This window comes from Camelus bactrianus, chromosome 20 (assembly GCF_048773025.1).
Source record: "Camelus bactrianus isolate YW-2024 breed Bactrian camel chromosome 20, ASM4877302v1, whole genome shotgun sequence".
NCBI lineage: Eukaryota > Metazoa > Chordata > Mammalia > Artiodactyla > Camelidae > Camelus > Camelus bactrianus.
The window spans coordinates 15070333-15093991 of record NC_133558.1 but is presented as its reverse complement, the minus strand read 5'-3'; the positions used below and the strand labels follow the sequence as shown (position 1 = coordinate 15093991).

Genomic DNA, 23659 nt, shown 5'->3' with positions numbered 1-23659 from the left:
TTAAAGTGTACATAATGGCCCATCTCAGGGAACCCTGTCTCCCATGCCCAAGCATTAAGCTAAAATACCTTTGTTTAAGCTCTCAGGAAACATCCTGATCAGATACACCTTCACAGAACTTATCTGCATATGAAATGATTAAATCTGTAATATATTATTTTCTTCTTTTCCTACTGGTATATAATCTCCATAAATGCATGGGCCTTCTTTGTTTTAAATACTGGCATCGTCATTTCCTCAATCAGTGATTGTTAAATGAATTAATAAAATACATTCTTTTCTCTATAAAACCAGGAAAGTTCCATTTACTATGGGTGTATAAGAAAGAAAGCTACAAATAGCGCTAAAGCCATCCCCGCTCCTAAAATGCATCAATGGTTTATTGACTCACAAATACTTTTAAAAATGTTTCCCATTTCACTGTGTCACCATTACCCATTCCATTCTAAGGCAATTCAAAGAGAGTCCTTTAGAGTTCTCTTGGTCTCATATGTGCACATGAGTTCAGAAAAGTGACATATACACAATTTAAGAATGAATCCAAAAAAGTTTATGCTATGGGATATACAGGGCAACTGCAGAAGTTAAAAAGAGTGTGGAATAAAATAAATAGGATTTGTTCTTTCAGAGTTAGGTTAATAACAAACAGCCAAGCATGTCAATATCCATTCCATTAATCCAAAATCTGTATTACAATCTTTATTGTAAATCTGATGTGGCATTTTTATCTCAACAATAAAATGAAGGTAGAGCACTGTACAGAGGTGGCAATCGACAAACATAATTAGCAATAAAAATTTTAGATCTGAATAGTCTGGAGATCATTATAGGTTTAACTTAGGGAACAAACAGATTTTACTGATGGATTTGTAGATCGAATTCTAGGATTTGAAAAACGAAAACAAAAAACTCTAGTCTATTTAGTCTAGAACAAGACTAGCCCGTTGCCTTTGAGTGAAGCACAATCTAAGGTTATAGAATCTCCTCTTCCTTTATGATATTGAGGCATCTGGAATAACATTTCACCTAATGAACAGAGGGACTGTATAAATAGATAGCCTCATATTTGCATCCAACACCAAGACTGAGTGTCCTCTCTCTCTCTCAGAATACTTGTAAATTCAGTAAGTGCCTACCTCAGGCTTTACACTGTCACTTGATTTACAGTTTTCTGCCATTACACACAGAATTCCTAATCATTCCCAGCAGTATTGGCAGGCACCTATAATTGGCAGAGGAACTAAAGTGCACTGTGGATGGTAGCTCCCTGATGCTATGTGGCATCCATTTTATCAGCTCAGGTGACTGAGTTCAAGATGAGTGATGGTGTGTTGCTAGGGATTCTTGTCCACACACGTGAGTCCCACCATCTCCACAGACACCAGAAGCCGCACCTTCTCCTGCCTTATCTCTGGGTTTCCTCTCCCCGTGGAATGTCTCAGCAGCACAGCTACAGCCGTGCTTTTCAAAGCCAAGTGCTGAATTCAGGTTCCACTCCCCTGCCAGCTCAATGCTTCATTGATTTTCCTTTATGGTTTCCAAATATATTGTGTAGCTAAATGAGCGGTGGACAGGATTTTTAAAGTTTGTATAAGGATTTAGTGAAGATTAAAAAAAAAACCTCCAAATGTTTTGGTATTCATACATTGTTTATCTACTCTCTTTGGAAGCAGTGGGATACCATCCAAGAAGAATTTTATACTCTTGCCAACATTTCTTGTTCTAAGTTGGGTGAAAATTGCATGTGGTCCTTCTTTAATACTTGTATGTTTTCAATCTTAGCCATTGTCAGAAATTGATTTAATAAGTAATTTTGAGAAACAAACAGGTAAATCAAACTCAATTTGGAATTTCAAAAACTTGTGTTTTGGGCCACAAATATAAGTATGCTCTATTTTGTCCAAAATGGTCTGTGTGACCAAACTGAACAGAGTGAGAGTGAAAGTAATGGTTCAGAAGCTGTAAGTCTTGGTTTTGCAACGATTTCTTTTTATTAATCTGGGTGATCTTTTGTTTCCTTGGTTCTTTCATTGGCAAAATTTACATATCACAGCCTATGGGTTTCTCAAAAAGAATTTTAGTGCTTTATGAATATAAAAGAACATCAGAAAATTGGTGGTAGTGCATGACTTCCTCTGGGATCACATATTAAGTAAACAGAAAGATCCCAAGGGGTCCACATTATATAATGTCTGTAGGAGAACCATTATCTGTATGAGCCAAATTCCTAAGTGCCTCAGTTGATCAATAACGACTGAGCATAAAAGAAAATCAGGCCTGTTGTATCAGAAAATAGGTCTCTATTATCTTTGTGGAAACTTCTCAGACATGAGTTTTTTACTCCTTACTCCCCTAGATTCTGCTGACCATCTAATAATACTCAGGAATATCTTTCTCAAACGCTTTATTATTGTAACATTCACTTCACTCAATCACACACCTAGCGGGAGTCCTTTAGTACATACAGCATCAAAGTTACACTTAAAGGTTCAATATCAGCAGTATTTCTTCTTTCTTAACACGTAATGACACAATTTTATATATAACGGTTAGACACGTTGTTGGTTATTTTTCCCAAAAGTTCAGCCACATGTGATTTTCATAAGATTTTCACAAAGGTCACCTGGGCATCATTTATTGGCTGATCCCCCCATAAAAAATGTGCTGGCATTTACTAATCACATAAAATCATGTCAAGCTAAGCCTTGGACATATACATCTCTGAATAAATATATAAATGCTTTATATAGTCTATGTAAGCAAATATAATAGGTAGCCATAATATAATAGCTACCATTTATTGAGTCCTTACTCTATAAAAGACAAGGAGCTAAACATTTATAAGCATAACTCATTTTATTCTTACAGTTAATAACCCTAAGAGGCAAGACCATTACCATTTCTGTTTTCAGAATGAGTAAAATACGAGTCAGAGTGGGTAAGTGCCTTGCCCTAAGTTGCAGAACTTATAAGAGATAGGGCTGAGACTCAAGTTTAGGCTCTTTTTTTCAGAGACCATGTCCACCTGGCTGCGCTGTCACCAACATCCCTGACTACACAAAGCCTGGGTTTTGGAGATGGTGGCTCAACATGCTGATCACTCACTATCAGACTCCGACCATTCCATCTCCTGCATGTCTTTATGTAAACTGACTGCTCCTAAACACCGACCTTCCAGACTGACAACTCATTTTTTATGGATGTGTAATGGATCTGGATGAAGCAACTGCTATGGACACAAGCCGCTGTCCCCAGAACCTTGGGGTGTCCCCAGCCCCATAAAGGTAGAGTAGAATGTTAGATTGTTTGGAGATTCAGAAACTCATCCTCACCTTTTATGTACTATAGAAATGCCTCGGTTACTTCTACCAAAAGCACAGTTGCATGTACTTTCTCACATCATTACTCCAATAAATTAATGCCTAACAGCAAATAGCAATGCAAAAAATACCCTTATGGGTTAATTCCCAAGCAGTAACAGAAGCAATTGAAAACAGTTCAGTCAGTGACTGTTCACCTTTTTTAAAATTATACATTTCTGAGAAATTATTTATTTTGCTGCTCAAAAAGCCTTAAGTAATTCCGATAAGAAAATGGGTATTAATTCTACAATATGCATTTGTGTGTATTTTTGGGAACTTAAGAGCCTAGCGTAAGGTAGGGAGTATGTATATGCTTTTGAGTTTGTAACAGGGATGGCTTTTGGTAGAATCTGCTTGTAATGTTCAAAATCTTTATTTTGTTCTGGACAATGCCATGTTGCTTTCTCAAAATCCAAGCACTGAATTAACTGTTTTATCTGAGAATAATGAGACTGGTAACTGTGTTTCAGATAAAACATATGAATACATATATAACATTTTTAACAAGGTAATAATTATACTATTAAGATCTGCTATGTTCTGGGCATAGCCAGATTTTCACTAACTTAATATGAGGTCTTCACACCAATGATCCAACAAACTCCAGCTGAATCATAGGCATGACTTGGACTATTTGTTCTGATGGATATAACCCTTTTCCTCCTTTAGACTAAACTCTGAAGTCAGTCAACTACTTATATTTAACCCAGCAATGACTCATTGGATATCATTTTTAGTTTTGATATAAAAAATGTGTTTTCTGCTTACAATAACAATTAATTATCAGTGAAAGGAACTTACCTTTATATTATTTTGTAGGAACCCACTCAACCAGTTTTTACTGCTTCTAATTTTAACCAGGACATGCAAAATCACTTAGTGCTAACTAAGCAGTATTTAGTTCAAATGCTAAAAATTATCTGGGCGCACAACTTAAGATTTCTGTTTAACTATGATTGGTCATGAATTTCATGAATTTCGGCAGCCTTTTACGGAATTTGTAATACAGTCTTCATTCTTTTTTACCCAGAAATATACTCATTATAATGTTGGCCCTTGCAAGGCAGAAAAATGATGACGCTTGTTTCCTTTTCTCAGTTTTATGGATTGATGTTTCATTACTTAACACCCCGAGTGCATATAGCGGTCTTCTGTTCTTACAGAGGATACAAAATTAGGGACCATAGATCTTTCACTGACTCTCTTTACTGATTTTTCCTTCAATGTGCTGTGGCCAATGGTGGTGCAAGTGCACTGCCCTTTATCCATCCTGTATCCAATCAGAGGACTGAGTGTCAGCTCATGGCAGCTCACAGATTGAAGCATGTAACAGGCAAAATTGACTGGCTTTAGATTTTTTTTTAATGTGCCAATAATATCAGATAACTTAAGGAGAAATTACTGCATTTTTGCTCTTTTTCTCTTTTTTTGTTCCTGTGCATGCTTACTAATTTTGATTTTAAAGAAAAATGTTAATTTCATATATGTTTATTAATGTTAAACTGCCACACATGACATGTGAAAAACAGTTTAAACTGATAATATTCTTCTGTATCAAAATGTCAGAAATGCTCAAAAGAGAGTTCTGGTTAAAATTTTAAGGAAACACTTTAACATACAAAAATTTAAACATGTACACATACAGAAGGGGAAAACCAAGCAATGATTCACTATTATTTTACTCTAGCAAATGTCACAGGAAAACATCAACTTATTCTCAGATAATAAAGTCTAGTGTATCAAAGTATTAGAAAAAATGTAAATTCTAAAGAAGTCACAAATTTGCAAAACAAACAAGAAATAACTGCTTAAACAACTAAATTCTGTAGGAGACTATATAATTTATAGATATTATCACTTGACCATAATATTAAGGGCCAGTTTATCACGTGTATCTAACAGCACTTTGAAAGTTTTAGATCCAAAATACATTTCTGAGAGAAAGACATCCAGCTTCTAAAAGAAGATTTTGAGAACGCATGAAGGCGCTATTTACTGCTGTGTTACGGTCTGCAAAATACTAATCCAAGGCCAGAAGCAAATCATGCAGTTTACAAAATTTAGCAACAATAGGCTTTTCACCAAAACCTAATTTTTTCCTAGAGAATCATTTTGCTAACGTTTGAAATTCTTTTCTATTCCTCATAGAATACCTTTCAAAAAATGGCTCAACAATGATTTGGTGAAAGATTAGGATGGTATTTTTATACAATGTAAAGTGTACCCCACTCATCAGGCACCTACTACAATGATAAAAAGTGTGCTATGATGTCAACAATGACCACGACAGCATGTCACCAAAAAAGCAGTCATCATTTTCCAGGTTCAACTGCAGTATATCCACCAGAGTATAAAAATATTCAAGATTTGTGTCACAGGCAAAAGTAGCTCATATTCTAAAACTTCAGAGAAAGCACAAGAACAAGAGGGAAAAAAATCAAATTGTTTTTATCTCTGTATGACTGAAGGGACACAGTCTTCTGTGTGTATATGGAGTAAGCTTCCATTTCCTCTGTTCCACAGATAAACACCTGCTAATTGCAGAGAGCCACAAAATGTGGAACCAAGTATTTCAACCTGGCACAAACAAGAAAGAGAAAAACGAAGCCTTGGTAGATTAAACACTCTGAAATCTAGAGTGTGGTGTTTCTCCTTCTTTGTCAGAGTATACATGTATATATGTAAAGCACCCTGAGATTTTACTGTTTCTTCCTTACGAATGCACGCCCGACAACTATAATTTATGATACACAGCGACTGCTTCAACAGTTGCATTTCCTTTCAAACTGAAGCTTAATTTGTAAAGGGAGAAAACAAGTTCATGGCGGGTTCCTATCTTCACTTTAAATATTGCAAGAATAATTAATTTCTAAACCACAGTTGCAAAAAATACAAAAGTATGATGAGTTATGAGATTAGGAGTATCTATGATTTAGTATATGGGTACTGTTGGTCACATTAAAGATCTGTGTTCTCATAAACAGGAATTGTACTACAAAGCACCCTAATTCAAGGGTATAAAGAAAATCTACTTAGAAAAAAAAAAGCTGTTGACTTACTGATCTACTAAATCATAAAGAAATTCTCCTAGAGGATTCCAAAGAAATTTCTAAGTAAAGAGAATTTCCAAGGAAAAAGTTCTATTTTCCAGTGGAACCAAGGGAACTGGAAAATGGGTTGTAACGATGAATGTTGAGGACAACAGAATCCTGTGACTTACAGCAAGAGCCTGCAATCAGAACTCTTACTTTTCTTGAAGTAGCAGCAGGGATACAACCCAGAAAAGGATGCCGGCAGCCAAAGCTGCCTGAGGAGATGGTCCATGGGCTTTGGAGCATGGGCCAAGAGAAAATGAAAACCCATTCTAGGAAAGGGGTTATTAAGAACCAAGCAGGTGGTCTAAACTAAGTTAAAGAGTTTGGGCAAAAAGGCAGGTGCCAGTCCTAAGGCAACATATGCAAATCAAAGATACCAGAGTAAGTCTACCGTGTGTAGAACAGGCTGGCTCACCTGGCAGCTTTTATAGGATGCTTTTAGCCACATGCCTGGGTGGCAGGAAGATTAAGGCCACTGATCTGGTTCATCCAATGTGATGATCACATCATCTGATTTTTTTGTGGGGGGGTTATGTATGGGGAAAAAGGAAGTAAAATAAATAAAAGCTGTGCGTGAATATGTGTGTGCAAACACACATTTGTAACCATAGTTAAAATAATAGCTTAGAGGGACAGAACCACAAGCCCCATCAGGGAAGGGCCTGTGGGGTGTTTTTTGTTCTTTTTGTTTTTTTAATCTTTCTATTTCCAGCAGCTAACACAGTTTATATATTACAATGAATGTTTAGTTAATGACTGAATAAGGAAGAACTTTTGTCTCTTCTTTTACACTGTGCTTTGAAGTTCTATCAATCAGGGATGAACAGTTGTACTTAAATTCTTTGATTCCCAAATAATAAAATTAATAACCATACCTTATCAGAAAGTTATCACTATCTTTTTAATCTTAAGTCTGTTTTTATCAAAAAAATAAATAACTCTAAGCAAGTTGCCCTGTGGGAAGGGGGAGCCGGAGGGGACGGGAGAACCTTGTGGAGTGCCACAGAAATTCCACATCCTGATCTGGGTGGGAGGGGGTCACATGGGAACACACTTAAGTATACTGCATCACACTGCACACCTGAGATCAGCACACTTGACCGTGTGTAAATTATACCTCCAACAACAACACTATGGAAGCCAAATAAAATGTCTTGAGGCCAGATAAGGAAAAATCTGCTTTTATCAAAAAAAAAAAAATTACTGCAGAAATAATTTGGCTTAGCTAAAAGAGCACCATAGAGGTAGATTCCTGAATAGGCATTTGGAGATAGGAGGCAGAAAAAGGCTTTGGGTCCTAAAGCCTTCCTTGCATTCTGTCAAAGCACCCAAATAATGAATTCATTCTATAACACGCAATTAGCAAAAGAGCCAACAGCACATTTCTCAAATCTTCTCTGATATATCCTGAGCTTATGCTGTTCTCACAAACTCACCTCCTTGGGGTTTACCCACATTTTGTCTTTACTGACAGGGCAGAATTTCAGAGAGATTCTTTTGCTGTGGTTGACCACAAAAGGGCCGTGGCTGGCTATTAAGAAGTCAGGCCCTCTGCACTCATATGAGCTGTACTACACAGTGCCTGTTTTGTTGTTGTTGTTAACCCTGCTTCCCAAAGCATTTGAGATTTTCAGTGTGATCTGGAACCAGGGTCCTGTGGACTAACACCAAACTCTAAGTTTGTGTAAGAAAACTCAGCACAGTTCCTGGGACCCTACAGGCCTGGGGACAAAACTCTGTTTAGTATCTTGTACTGCTATGTGTAGAAATAGGCAATAATTTATCCAGCATCCAAATGAGTCACATAACACCAGCAGCAAAGAAAGTTATCATTTTCCTTCAGTTTACTTGTGCAGCATTAAGGAAAAAAATTAAATAAACAAATACAGATTATTTTTATAATGAATGCAATCTTCTTAGACTAATAGCCAGAGAAGGGGTATGATTGTTGTATGTCTAAAAATCCCAAATGGCAAAATATAATTAAAGTTAGAACTGCTGAACAAATAAACCTGTTAAACACATAATATTACCAGGCAAAATAGCTATGTGTTTATCACTTTGCCACTGTAATTATGTTCCCTGCAACTCTTCATGCATATATTAATATTTTGCTACCATTGGAGAGGCTAAAACATAAATTGTAGAGTGCTGAATACAGTTTCAACCAGAAAGACTGTGGTAAAAATGCTGGTTATTCAAAAGCAAAAACTTAAAAAAGATCTTTGGATTTAATGTTATTACCAATTGCTTCACTGAGAAGTAAAAGAGTCTTCTAACTACATGCATACTGGTCTCAAATGAATAATCTTTCTGTACCTCCACATGGGTATCTGGTTAGAAAATTCATAAAATTATCTATTGCAGGCCTCTTCGAGCATGAAGCACAGAAACTGTTCAGTTTAAATCGAAAAAGGAAACACCAGGAAATGAACCTACGTTGCTATTCCCATGTAAATAGAAGACAAATATTTTTAAGTAATTTTAACTAATTTCCAAAGATTATGGATAAACTGTAATTGAATAGATGTGGGTTAGAGTGGGTGTGTTAGTTATTAGGAGCCGGGTAAGGTCAGGAAATTAATTCCCCTGGGGTGAAACTCTGTATCCAAAAATAAGCAAGAAGAGACTTTGAAATGGTTTCTGGAGGCTTGACAAAATCAGCACCAAAGACTACAGGGGAAAAGAAAAAAAAAATCACTTGAAATGAATAGCAAAAAAAAGGAAGAGGAGGAGGAGGTAGAGGAAGAGGAAAGGGAGAAAAAAGAGAAAGAGAACCAAGTATCTGTAGGTCCAGAACACAGAATAAATCCTATGGCCTGGGTTAATAAAATACTATTGATGCCACCAATAAGTTACAGAAACAGGGGCCGGAAAATTTTAATAAAAACCACCAGCCTTTAGAACAACAGCAGTGCCAACAGAAACCTTTCCTCTTGAAAACTTCCCAACGTGAATTGATTTACTTGAACTTAGATGTAACTAACTTCCATAAATTAATTTTTACCATTGGAAATATGGAGATTCTAGAAACAGACAGCAGAACCAACAAATCAACCAAAGGAATATGATGGTTCAAAATCTCCTTTATGATTAATATTTAACCACAAGATAACCATCTTTTGGGGGCTATTTTTCACCACAACAACTACATTTTATTCTGAAATTATTTAAGAGAACTAAATATTTTGTAAAATAAAAAAATCATATGTCTTTCCATATGATCCAGCAAGTCACTATAAATTTTTTCAAATTTCCTTCAGTTCTTTTAACATAAATGCCATGAAATGATAATTTAAGTCCGTCATCATACATATTTGCTCCATGACATAATGACTACAAATGCCTAACAAGTCCAATTTAACGGCCACTGTGCTTGTGGGTTTAGAGTGTGACGTTCCATTTCCTCATATTTGGGTTTTAGTCAAATCACTCATTCAAGTCAGGCTACTGAAGAGCTACCAGTGTTGAGCAACTCAAATTACTCCCATTTTGTGAAGGATTAAAACTTAAATCATTTTGATGGACATCACCCAACCAGTTAATTTATATATGGGGGTGGGAGGCTGCAAATCTGGATGCTCTCAAAATGGAAACTACTATACAGTAATTGGCCACACACCTCTGCACACATCCACGACACAGATGTGATCTTTCTTTAAACAGCAGCAGCAATGACTCAAGGTTTGCTCAGGCCTTGGATAAAGACCGAGATTTTTTTTTAGGAGGAGTTGAAAGGGTCCTGACCACCATTCTGGCCTCATGCCTTGCCCTCTCTCTCCACCACTTACACTGTGCGGCAGTGATGCCAAGCTGATTTGAATTCCCAGGTATTTAATGCTACTTTATCTTTGAGCCTCTGCTCATTCTCCTCTCTTTGAATGGAGCTAGTCTTCCTCACTGCTTCAACTTGCCACCGTCTGCATTTTTTCCATCAGCCCTCATCTGAAATATCACCTCATCCAAGAAGTCTTCTTGGATGATGGAAGCCCATGCAGATGCCTTGCTAGGGTTTTCCAAGCGTACTCTCTAGTTGGGTGTGGCCCTCCTTTGAGACTGTAAACTACTTAAAGACAGAGACCAAGGCTATTAATCTTCACAACCCCAGCACCTATGATAGGACCTCAACATGTGGTTGGAATCACTAACTCAAACCCACTGAATAAACAGGTGAGTCAACAGAAACAAAAATAGAGAAGAGGAGACAGAAAGGACAAGACAAAAGCAACAGTTCTCCTACAAGTGCAAAACCACTCTGCACTGGCACTCACGTGCAGCCCTTAAAATTCTTTCCCAAACTCTCTTACACCTATTGCCCACACGACATATAGGAGGTCTCCTTCAGGCTCATATGAGGAAGCCACAACTCAAAAAGATTCCAAAGAGTTGCCTAAATGCAAAGCAAGTGGTTAATTTTCAGGTTAGATGTAAGCCTTGTAACACTCAGTCACAGACCCCTTCCGTGTGCTATGTGCTCACAAGAGACACAGGGGAGGGGGCAGCAGGTAGAAGCAAAGTGTCTCCCCAGAACCACTCTTTGGACACAGAACCTTTCATTTAATCAACAGAAAACAGCTCTTTCTAGTTTGAGTAGCCTCAACCTCGGACTAAAACTAGACAATCTCGCTGAATTAGTTGGAGGGTCAATTTTCAGGAAGAGGAGCGGGAGATACACAAGCCTTGGTTGTGGTAGCTGGGAGTCCACGTAGCAGTTCTGAACAGAGCAGGATTGAGCGAGCGCTGGACTGAACTTGAGGAATTCCCTGTGTAATCTCAGGGTGCAAAAACTGGCCATCAGAAGAAGTTTAGCTTTATCAGCAAAGAGTGAGTTCAGGCAAGGGACAAAAATCCTGGCCAGATCACTTGGCCGCTGTCACACAGAGGTGCTGTAAACTCAGGCTGTCATTGAAAAGATGTGGCTTGAAGTCTTTCCAAGGCATTGGCAGTTTCTAACGAGCCCTGTCCACAGAGGTATGGATAGAAAGGCCTGTGAGGTCATCCGGTGCAGCATCTCAAGTGTATTCAGTTATTCTTTAAACCTAAAACGGAAACCCCCAGCTCCCTTTAACATGGTACTAAAGCCCAGTTACATGGAGACCACCTTCTTCTCTGCAGGAAATACCTGGGAACAGAAAGTCTCTTCTCACTTCAGAAGAATGGATTTCTTCTCATTTATTTGATTTTTTAAAAAAATTTTTATTGAAGTGTAGCTGATTTACAATGTTAGTTTCAGGTGTACAGCAAAGTGATTCACTTATACATATACATACAGACATATTTTTTCTTTTCATTTTCTTTTCCATTATATGTTATTATAAGAAATTGAATATAGTTCCCTGTGCTATATGGCCCTTGTTGTTTATTTTACATATAGTCATGTGTGTCTGTTAATCCCCAAACCCTGATTTATCCTTCCCTGTCCTTTCCCCTTTGGTAACCATAATGTGTTTTCTGTGTCTGTGAGTCTGTTTTTGGTTTGTAAATAGAATTTGTATGATTTTTTTAAAGATTCCACATTTGGGTAATAGCTTATGATACTTGTTTATTTGAAAAAAAACTCTGTTTTCCATGTAGTTTGGAGGAAAGACCCACGTGGGCTGAGGGAACCACATCAATTCCCACAGACCTGACAGGCACAAACTATAATAGTTGACCTTGGATGTTAGAACCAAACTCACCTATGACCAAATCCATGTTTGTTCCCTAACAACCACAAGAAACTTTAGCTGTAGCTCACTGAGATTCTGCCTCCCATCAGTAGCTAACTGTTATGATAATGGCCATCCTGGACCCCAAAAAGCTCATTCTTCAACCCACATATGACATTTTACAGCATTATACTACTGGGACTTTAATGTAAATAAGCCTGAGGTATTTACTTAAAATACTCAGTGAGGCATTGGAGGGAGCAGGTAAATACAGGCAACTGTGAGAAATAAAGCTCTCATGGGACCAACAACAGATCCTGGGAGACCCCCTTATCAAAAATAAAAATTGGGGAGGGGGTTGCTGTGTTTAGGCCCATAAATATTTTATCACGTGATTGTAAATCTACCTTGAAATTTGATCAGCATCAATTCCAGCCAAGGATACTGTCTTAACAGCCTGTTGTATCAAATATTAACATTATTTCTATATCTTTAGGGATACATGACTTACATATATCTGAACCATGTTATTCTCTAAATCTCTTTTTCTAAATAAAATTTATTAAATTAAATCCATATTGTTTTGTTCCTCTACAAAGCCACAATGCTCAAAAAGTCAAAATAATTCCCCAATCACTTGCTTGTTTCCAGGGTCCTCAAGTTAAGTACTGCAAGTATGGAGTTCCCTGGCAAAATGCTGTTAGCTATTTGGAGACTGTATGCTGGATAAATCTTGCAAATAAGTGAATAAATAATATATTACTGCCCTGGGCCCTTCTTTCACCGGATTTATGCAGCACAAAAGGGATATGGAGGACTGACAGGTATTTTAATATATGTAAATACTTAAACTGGATAATTCAGGCACAAAAATATATTGTAGCTTGGTGCTTATTATTTTAAATGGATGTTTTATGCATTTCCATTGTATGAATTACAGTATTTCTTGGTTTCTACATTCTCATATCTCTTATAATACCTGTCTTTAAAGTGTTGCACATAATATGAAGAGAGCATTAATCTTTAAAGTTCAAATGCTGTGTTTGTTTATACCAACCACCCCAAAGCGGAGTTCCTCCTTATAATGAGGTGTTTCCAACAGCGTGAGAGAGCAGTTTAAATCAGCTTTGACAAGTCTGTTCTGAGACTGACTTCTCCCCAGTACATGCCTCTCTTTATCCACACGCGTTGTGGACACCACTGTGGGTTCTGGGTGGCATTCTTTAAATTTCCTCTGGTTTGACGTCAATGACCTGAACGGCTGAAAACACTCCTGAAGCTCATGGAGGAGAGTTACTGTTGACTTCCTTGGTTGGTGGGCTCTCCTTCCCCACTTAACGCGAAGGATGCGAGATGAATCCTCTTTGTGTAGCTCTACAGTGGATGATTTTCCAGCCACGTGGATGCATTCTGTTTGGAAACAGAGTTCTGGAAGTCATTTCTTGCTGTATCAACAACTTGCTTTGTATTTTCAGTTTTTTCTTTTATTCAATGCAGCTTTAGAATTAAAATGTATGTAGTCACTCCTCATCTTCCGAAGGCAAACATAAAAACCTCCATCTTGGTCACTGAACCAATTCCTCCATCATGTGGGCAATCAGCCAGGGGACAGGTGGATGATTACGTGGCAAGTGTATAACTAATGAAAACATGGCACTTTTCTAGTCACTTGGGTCTGAGGAGTTTGTGCGGTTGTCCCAAGACCTCTGGGCTCTAATACACCTGACTCTTTCTGTCTCCTTTTCTACAGCAAGGGATGATTCCCTGTAGTTATTTGAATCTCCCTGGAAATTGCAGTGGTAATAGTAGCATTACTTCTCCTTCAAAGGGTCCAGGTGGAGAGTATGTCACTGCACATGCTCGGGAGGAAAATATTAGGTAGTGATGTTTTCTAGTTAAGACAGGTTCTAAAGAATATTCCAGCTTATATTTTGAAAGACACGTCTTTAGATAGTTTATTTACCAATTTTTATTTTGCTTCTGACTCTGCATCTGATGACCATTCAGTTCCATCTTCTTCTCCTCAGTTCCCCTCCACATCCTGGACAACATCCATGTCCCACGTATCTTTAAAGGAGTCCAGGATTTAGGTAGTAGTCAGTGGAGAATATAGGCAAGCTCTTTGATCCAGAAATATTTATATTTATTTAATTAGAATAACTCCACAACTCCTTCTGCAGGAAAAATGGACGAGTTTGTGCAAGAACAAGTAAAATTAGAGCTGCTGCACAAAATGAGGAAGAAATGTTCTTTTGTATGAGGCAGAAATGTTGAAACAAAGAACATGGAAGGAGTCGAGTGGTAAATGTGCCAATAATGAAATGCACAAGCAGTTCCACAGGTGAAGAGCAGTGAAGCAGAAATGGTGGTTTTGTGTTTGCAACTGTGTTTCATATTTAATTGACTCAAAATAGCATACAGGCTTTATTCCTTGCCTGAGGCTCACAATTTCAATTCATCGGAGAGTGAGGATAGTTGCACATCAAAAGGTGAGAATGAGGTGGTGGGAGTAGAGGGTGGAAGAGAGAAAGGAGACACCAAAGGCTCAAATGAACAGGATCCAAAGATGTGTGGGTCACGGGAGGCGGCTGTTAACAGCAGCTTATTTGGAATACCTCCCTTGTACTGGCACCGTTCAGGTGGGCTTTTGAGACGCCACTCATCCAGCTAGATCAGTCTGTTGTTTTCCCCTTTATCTTCACCCTCTGCTTCCTGCTTTACTTGTAGCTATTACGTCTGTGTTCTGTGTTGATTAATTATGTTTATGTACAAAGCTGCAAAGGCCTGTCAGTATTCCGTTTAAGTTGCTTGTCATCGGCTCATCAGCACCTGGCAGGTTTGTTCTTCTATCCTCTGGTGTGATCCAGGCAGATCTCTGATGCACAGAGACAGGCTCTGTGTCAATAACCAGGACCCAGGGTAAACCCAAGGGTGTCACTGTGCTGTGATTTGTAGGGAATAGGGTAGGGAAAGGAGAATGTCAATTAACTGCGACACAGCGATGCCATGGGTACGTATTCCTAGTATAGTGTGCGATTCCCAGGGCTTTTAGATTATGAGTAATTGACACTCCTGTAAGGTGGATCGCTGTAACTGTCCTCATTTCACTGAGGAGGAAATTGTCTTGCACTCTGGAAATGCTCATGTATGCTCTGTGTACCTCTTGCTGCATACCCAGGTACTTCCCAGGGGTGCTGTGAGGACCAATTACTAATTATCCTGAAGAGCTCTTATGTTCTGATGAGATTCTTTGGAATGTAGGCTTCTGTGAAACAGTGATGATACCTTCATGTTTTCTATACCAGCTGGCATCAGGCCAGGTACCTTTGGCCATCTAATCAACACTGTGAGCTAAATGGAGATAAGAAAGAGAAGACCAGAAAGAGAAAGGTGCAGGAGAGAGGATGCCCCATCCAGCCACAGTTCAGACGTCAAGACCACCCTACGAGAGAAACTAACCTCATGGCACCTTTCCATTATAATTTTTTTTTAAATAGAATGTTAGAAAATTTTAGAATTGGAAGGGTCCTTATGTGCACCAAAGGTACTAAACCAAGGATAATAAAGATTTGGTACAACAGCTATGTAAATATGAACTAGAAACACAATATCGCACTGTCTAATGAAAGCAGTGCAAATGACTCAAAAGAAGCCTGTGACCAGGTAAACTCAGTGTCCTGGGATGCTCAGAGGACATGATATTTAGGGAAGAATTCCAAGAGAAGAGTTTTGACCGAAGTTCCAACAGGAAGTGATCACAGACCAAAGGACGCCCTCTGACTCTGTTCACCGGTAGCACAGCGGTTGTGAGCACGTGTTTTAGAGCCGTAACACGGCGGGCTGGCGTAACCAGGTACGTAACTCTAGGCGGCAACTTCATCCCTCTGAGTCTCAAGTTTTCTCACTGGTAAAGTGGGATAAGTCATGGCATATATGCAATGAAGACCTGGGAAAGGTTAAATGAGGTAATACCTGTCCCAAAGCGCGACAAGTGATGGACATACAATAAACGTGTCAACAAATCTGCTCTTTTATTTTTGCCGTAGCTGGTGCTCTGCGCCTGGTGTGAAGTACCTGCTTACAGAGTATTTACTGAAAGAGTGAAAAATGATTTTTTTCCGTAGGTTATTTCTCTGCTGTGGTATAACAGTGTTGGAGAGCAAATGATGGAAATACGAATTTTACAGAGGGGCTTAAAGACAATCAAAAGGCAAACCACTTCCACATACTGCACTGTAATTTGCTGTTTGCAAGCACATTATCTCCTTCATTCGCTTCCCAACAATAGGCTTTCTTTAAAGCATCGTCTCCTCCTTGTGCTCCATGGGTTCTCCCACCACTGCAACTTAGTTTCTACCCCTTTTCTCCCAGCTGTGCCCCTCAGTGCTGCCTCCGCTGCTGGATTCAGCAGCCGCTGTTCAGCGCCGCCCCCCCCCCCCTTCTGGCTGCATTTGACACCTGGTCCGCCCCTTTTAAAAACTGAGCTTGCTCTCTCTCTCTGCCTTTTATGACATACCCTACCCCTGTGTTCTGTTCCATGTTTCTGGCTGCTCCTTCTCCGATCCCTTGTCATGGACCGCTGCTATTATTCATATCCAGGACTCTACCTGTCCCTTGTTCCCCTAATCCACCTGACAGAGGAAGCCCCAGACTCTTCCACACATGCCCTGCCAGATCTCTGATCCCAGGCACGGTCTGAAATTCTTTTAGTTTCCTGACTCGCCCTGAGGTCACTGCCTCCTCACTTTCCAATGTACCCTACTCTCTGCTGTAATCCCCTACCCCCCTTCCCATTTGTCTTACTCTTGGTCATCCTTCTGGTCTCAGCTTAGGTGTCGCTCCTTCAGGATGGATTTCTCTGATTTTTACACAACTGAGTCACCTTGCATGAACTTTCTCGGTTATAAAACTCAGTCTGTTTACTTTTAATTACTTAGAAATGTCTGTATCCCTGTAGAGTCCCTACTGGGGGTGTGCTGCTGTTTGTTCTGTGCAAAGGTTCAGAGCAGAAGAGGTGAGCAGCCACAGAAAACTCTCCTGCACTGTGTGATCCCTGCAGTGGGACGGCTCTGCCCAGAGGCTGTGACTATATCTAATTTGCACAAAGAGAACTATTAGGCCAGCAGAAGCCCCTATTCTCGAATAACTGGTAAGTTTAACAAAGGAAAACTGTGTCTGTGTCATTCCCCACTGAATTCTCAGCTCCTAATACAGTGCCTGGAATTGCTCAACTAATAATTGGTAGATAACTAAATTCTACCCATTACTATGTTCTAACACTGCGCTGTAGCCCAGGGAAGTCCCTGACCCACACATTATGGACTCTGAGCACTTTGAAATGTGGCTTCAGATGCATTGAGTGTATAGTACACCCAGAGTTTGAGACTTGGCCAGAAAAAATGCAGCATGTCTTGTTAATAATTTTGTACCAACTACAAAGTGAACTAACATTCTAGACCTATTTTGTTAAATACAGTGTATTATTGAGACTAACATCATCTGTTTCTTTATACTTTTATTTGTGAGTAGCTACCACAGAGTTTGCATGGGGGTCTCAAGTTAGGTTTCTCTGTTGGATAGCAGGATTATAGACTTTTCTCTGAGACGCTGTTCTATGGCCAAGCACTCACTGGACACCTCCAGCTGATGCCCACAGACACCTGTACCTCAACAACACTGAGTTCATCGTATTTCCTGATAACTGACACCTCCTCTTCAACTGTAAACGGCCACAGCTCACCCAGTCACCTAAGCCAGAACACTGGTATATTCCACTCATTTATTTCCATAAAATGACTCTCTTCCTACAGTTTGCCCTTTTTCTAATTTACCTTCATTAATTCTATGAAAATGGCCACCAGACTTTCCAGCGTAAATCTTGTGATGGATTTACGAGGCCCTTTTCGGTAAAGCACGTGTAAAATATCCTTTCATTACGACCAGACCCCTGTCTGCCTCTCACCTTTCTCCCCTTTTGACTCAGTAATCCCCTCTGCTTAATACTAATAAAAATAGCCATTTACTGAGAATGTTCCCAAAACATATCCTTACAGAACTTATCATTCTCATTTTACAAATAAAGAAATTGAAGCAGGTCGGTCAAATAATTTACCCAGTGTTCCACCTAAAGAAGTGACAGAGCGAGTACCTGACCCCAGACCACCAGACGGTGGAGTCTGGCCTCTGAGCCACCATGCTCGGCCTCATTTCTGCAGTAACGAAGTCGCTTCCACTCTCTGAATGCATCAACATGTCTCCTGCTTTCATATCTTTACAAATATTGTTCCCGATGCTTGGGAACCTCTACCACTCTTTCATCACCTTATTCCCTATATCCATTCTTTGACAGTCTTTAAAATATGTTCCCAAAGACACTTGTGAGGAAAGCTGAGACATTACCAGGAATGTTTAGTAATTTCCTTGGCCCTCTCTTAGCTTTTAACACAATGTAACTATCATGTGTCTTCTTTACTAGGCTAATGTATTTTTCTCTCTCACTTTTCTAGCATCAAGCACAGTGCTTAACATACAGCTGGCTCCCAGTTTATTGGATTTGGGGCTGCAGGAGGTGGATGGAGAGGACAGTACTTCTGAACAGGACGACCTTGGCTAGGTGGTCACGAGGCTGCTGACTGAGTTGACATTGACCTCTTAAGCTGTCCAATTCTAATTTGAGAAACACTGGACTAGACAAGAATGAAGTACATCCTAGTCAATCTTCTAGTGTGGAGGTTTTCATCTTGAAACTGTTGCTGACAGAGTCACAGAATTCTAGGACAATTTCAGCTGAGACAATTTAATAGCCAAAGCCCCGAATGCACAAAGTAAACTGAGGCTGCATAGATTAATTCATCCACAATAACACTGCCAATTAGTATTAGAGACTGGACTTGAATCCGAGTCTCCTGCTTTCCTAACCATAGCCCCAGCTCTTTCTCACAGACACATGAAAAGTAAGATGATTTTACATATTTTCACACACACACACCCCCCTTCACTGCCAATGAACCAGTTCAATAAATGCAAGTGTTTCATAACCTACAGCCTGGAATCATTTGTGGAAATAATTAGGGCTAGTAGAATCACTATGATTTTTATAGAAAAGCTCCTTATTTACTTGTAACCTTTACAAAGAAATGCACTACTTTACTTTTCCCCAGGACAGAGAAATTTTATTCAGTCAACAAGTTTTCAAACCAAACAGTCAGCACAAAGAAATCAAGTTTATTCAGTTTTGCTGACTTACTTTTCCCAATTTTCACTACTCTCATAACTATCCCCATAATAGCAGCTAACATTTTTGTAATAATTATTCTTTACCACGATGTCTGCAAAATCCTTTACATGCCTTACTGCAGTCAGTCCATACAACAACAATCCTATGAGGTAGATCACTCTTCCAATTTCTCATTTTACATTTAAGGACACTGAAGTCCAGTGAGATGTAATAAATTCCACAGATCACAGAGCTTTTCAATGGCAGAAACTGCAGTGGTGTTTAAAGTAAACCTGGCACCAAAGCTTACGCTGTTAACCACTAATCGAATCCACGCGTCTTTGACATTATAATTATTCTTTTATTTAGAAAGACAGAATCACAGAAAAGACCGAGAAGTTCTATTAGATTCTGCTTGGTCCCTATCACTCACTGGACAGAGACCCAAAGTAAAATTCTGGAATATCAACATCTCCTGGACTTAAGAGTTCTTAAATTTTCTCCCATATTTTTCTATATCACACAACAAAGCACTTCTCATAGTCATCAATATTTATTATGTATGACTGACTCTCATGAATCCTTTCATAAATATATACCAGCATATAAACACATGCATATGCATATATGCATATCACTATCTAGTCTATGTATCTCCAATGACACAGACCCCTGGAATAACAATCAGCCTGTCAAAATACACTAAAAGGACTACATTTGGGAGGGAATTACAGTATCATTACCACTGACACGGGTAGAATAGATGAGTGTCCCTTAACTACTGCCTGTCAGGGCCTACTCCCATCTCAGCACCCAGTTTAAATAGTGCTCAGCCAGCTGCCTGTGGATTTAGCCAACACTGCATGTTAATGCAAAAGTCTGATTGCCCAGATGGTTCATTCTACGCCCTTAATCAAAAATAGTAACTGATGTGTGTCTAAAGCACATCTACTCTACACATAGGCTAGTAGTGTCCTGCTCTTCATAGATCCTCCCTCTGCGCAGACTAGACATGCAGATAGTGGCTATTTTGAGAACCCCCACCAGAGACAGAAAAAGGGAACAGAAGGGGCTGGGCGGTCATCACTGGAATCTGTGAACATCTCTGTAACGCATTACTCCCCATATCTTTGTGTTCTTTCTTTCTTCGCAGCTATTTTCGATTACAGGGTATTCACTCTATTTGTGAACTTCCTTAAGCAAGTGTTTCATACGCCGTTACAGACCCCATAATCACCAGCACAGCGGTTTTGCACTTAAAAAGCAAAATAAAGACTTCGGGGATTAAAGTAGCCATGGAGCAGACAGACCAAACAAGCAAATTTCAAGCGCTCTTAGGGAGTGCATCAGGAGAAGTTCTAGTTTTGAGATCTGGTTAGCCCTTTGCCTGACCCCAGGAGAAGAAAGACTAGTATATTATGGAAAATCAGATCCCTAAGGACAACGCTTTTGAGCTATTCAATTTCTGAGCACTTTTGAGTGACAAGAAACAGCACGACCCTCAAAATGTCATCAAAGCCACTTTCACGAACCATGTGAATCCCTCCTATTAGAATCAAAGGTGCAGAGGTGGCGAAGACCTTGGGCACCATCTTTGTCCTGACATGGCTTGGATTTCTAGGGAGTCACCCCTGATAACAGCCCTGGAAAGAGAGAATTGGATTACCTCGTAGGAGAGGCTCTCCTCCTGTAAGTTATATTAAGTCAGGTCTTCCTCAGCCCTTCCTGGCTCTGTTTTAATAAACAAACATAGGAATAACTAGTTTTGAGCTTATTTTATTTATTCTAGTTCTTTCCTCAACCAGCTAACTTTTTACAATCTTTCCACCACCATAAGCAGAAAATTTTTACAGGGTAAAATTGTTCATTTCCATCTCAGCAAGTTTTCTTACATTGGGAACAACTTGGCTCAGCGACTCTGACCTTGAAATGCAGCCCCTCCACCTCATCAAGAAATGAGCAGGAGCCACAAGGTGGAGAACACAGAGTTTCCACTTTTTTGCAAATCCATTTTCACATGGCGAAGGCTGTGCTGGTTCCAAAGGCAAAAGGACAGCCTATCATCCCAAAGAATGATAGATAAGGATTAGGTTTAATACTGGAAAACATTTAGAAACTGAAAGAAAGACTGTATTCATGACAGGAATAAAAGGGACCATTCTTTGGCAGAACATAAAACAGCATCTGTTGAAACAACTCAAGTTCTGAGCTGCTTTGCATGGCAGCCTTTGTTGTCCAAGGATGGCAGTTTCTCTCAAGCCTTTGAGGACATGAAATGATGACAGATAAAGGTGCTGTGCCAAGAAGCAAGGGGGAAAAATTCACATTTTGATGCGCAGCTACTTGATTCTCAGCCATCTAGAAATACAGAGAGGAGGCTGTCAACTGCACTTAATGAACTGCATTGGTAGCACTGGGTGATCAGTTTCCAGTTTTGTCCTGCTCTGCTACACAGGGGACAGCACATTCCCAGAGCTCCCTGGCTTTAAGGAGAAGATAAACCCCATGTGTGTAATCCACTCTACTCCAGGTGTATCTATGTCTTTGGCTCTGTACCCCACTGACATTCTGGTGTGATATATTAGCTTCTTCTGTGTGAAATATTCATAAGAACATAGCCCAGAAAACTCCCATTCAATTCACATATTTACAGCAACAACTCATTTCTGTCAGCATTTTTTAATGTACACTTTTTTGGCATGAGACATGGGAAACAAAAACACAATCTTGGTCGATGCCTTAAACTAAAGAACTAAATAACTGACATCATCTACTATTGTAAATTATTAACAAAGTTTTTAATAAACATAACTGATTGTAAGTCCCACTGGAAACAGAATGAACTTTTTATATGACTAAGGTCATTTTCACTTGTATAGCGTGGAAAAAAGTAAACTTAAAATACAGAAATGTTTCCATATTTCACATGTACTCACAAAACTCAGATATATCTGACTAAAGAACTAGTAACATTTTATTTTCTTTATACATGAGGTAGCTAATAGATACCAGCCATGCCAAGGGGGAAAAACTGACTTTGTTTTACTGCAAGCAGATTTTATGGACTTTCCTTTTGATGTCTGAACCATGAAATATGCCAGAGGTACTCTGCTGCTGTTTACAGTACGTATGCACACTCTTAATGAGTTGCCAGTTTTTACTTCCTTTAAAGAACCCTAATAGTAAAACATTTATCTACATACTAAAAAATGCCCTTAAACATGTTCTACATTTCCAAAGAGGCAAAGTCCAGTGATCTTTGTCATTAAATACTGGTTCCAAAAATCAACCTTTTGTCTAAGACTGTAGTTCAGCTTGTTCATAATAGATTACAGGTTGAGAGACATGACACTTAATTTAAACCATGATTGTCAAAGGAGAACATGGCTTCAGTTCTTTTAAAGACGGATGTTAAAAATGAGACCAGAGATACAAAATGGAGTCACTTATGCTAAGCCCCACATCACCCAATCGAGATTTAATTACACTTTCGGCTCTCCCAGAAACAGCCTCCTAACCACTTAGTTGGGAATCATCTGATGAGTGAGTTAGGTCATCTGCCTGGTAGACCCTGTCTCAGGTTTTCACTAGACATCCATGGTCAGAAAGGCCATCTATGGTCATTAGCCAAAGCTAATCTCATATTCACACTTATAAACATTCAAGTTCAGGAGGCAAGTTTCAGAGTGAAAACTGGGATCTAGGTTTGCTTTCATCTCCAACCAACTTCTCCCTCAGGATAAAGGCTCAGGTCAGTTTCTTGAACATGAAATAGCTGCCTGATCTAGAAAACTTGTCATTAAAGGAAGTGAGTTCATCTAGGACCCAAGTTCCCTCAATCTTGGCCTCTAAGGGCAAGTCAGGGTCAGAGCAATGCTGTGGTGGATTATTTTATCAAGCTATTCCGTTAAGGTTACATGGAACATCAAGCAACGTCAGAAACCCTAGAAACATAGAAACGTATTGCCTAATCCTCTCAAACAATGGCATTAACCAAAGCAAAAGAGGCTTCATCAGAAGAAAGAGTCAACTGTTTAGCTGTCATGTCCTAACAGTTATTAGCACAAAGGGCATATTCACAGTGGAGAAATACTTCGCCTTTCTTTCAAAACAAGGGGCACCATATTTTAAGATATTTTATAGAAGTCCTTCCTCATGGGACTCTGTAAACAGTCCTGGTTCAAGAACAAAATCAAAGTTTCAATTCATGAGACTGATTCACCTTGCACTTTAGGAATTCTACTGGAATATCTGTACCGTGTGCTACAACCTGAAAGAAAAAGATATACTTCTTCATTTTCCCTGTTTGCTAACTGACAGACACTAAAGGCTTACACT

At 39.2% G+C, this 23659-nt stretch overlaps 1 protein-coding gene and 1 long non-coding RNA gene across 6 annotated transcripts in view; one reads left to right on the top strand and one right to left on the bottom strand.

Annotated features, from left to right (window-relative positions):
- The window catches only part of LOC105084198 (uncharacterized), a 987172-nt gene that overhangs the window by 216353 nt on the left and 747160 nt on the right, over nt 1-23659 (bottom strand). Inside the window, exon 16 of one of the 5 annotated variants that reach the window (XR_012500991.1) lies at nt 7489-13515. The exons of the other annotated variants lie outside the window; for them this stretch is intronic. The gene's annotated coding sequence lies outside the window, so the exon portion shown is untranslated. Of the gene's footprint in view, nt 1-7488; nt 13516-23659 lie in introns of those variants that run through there. 5 annotated transcript variants of the gene reach the window in all.
- On the top strand, nt 13525-19143 carry LOC141574206 (uncharacterized). Its single transcript, XR_012500993.1, has 2 exons — nt 13525-17254; nt 18612-19143. It is a non-coding gene; the product is annotated as an uncharacterized LOC141574206 (long non-coding RNA).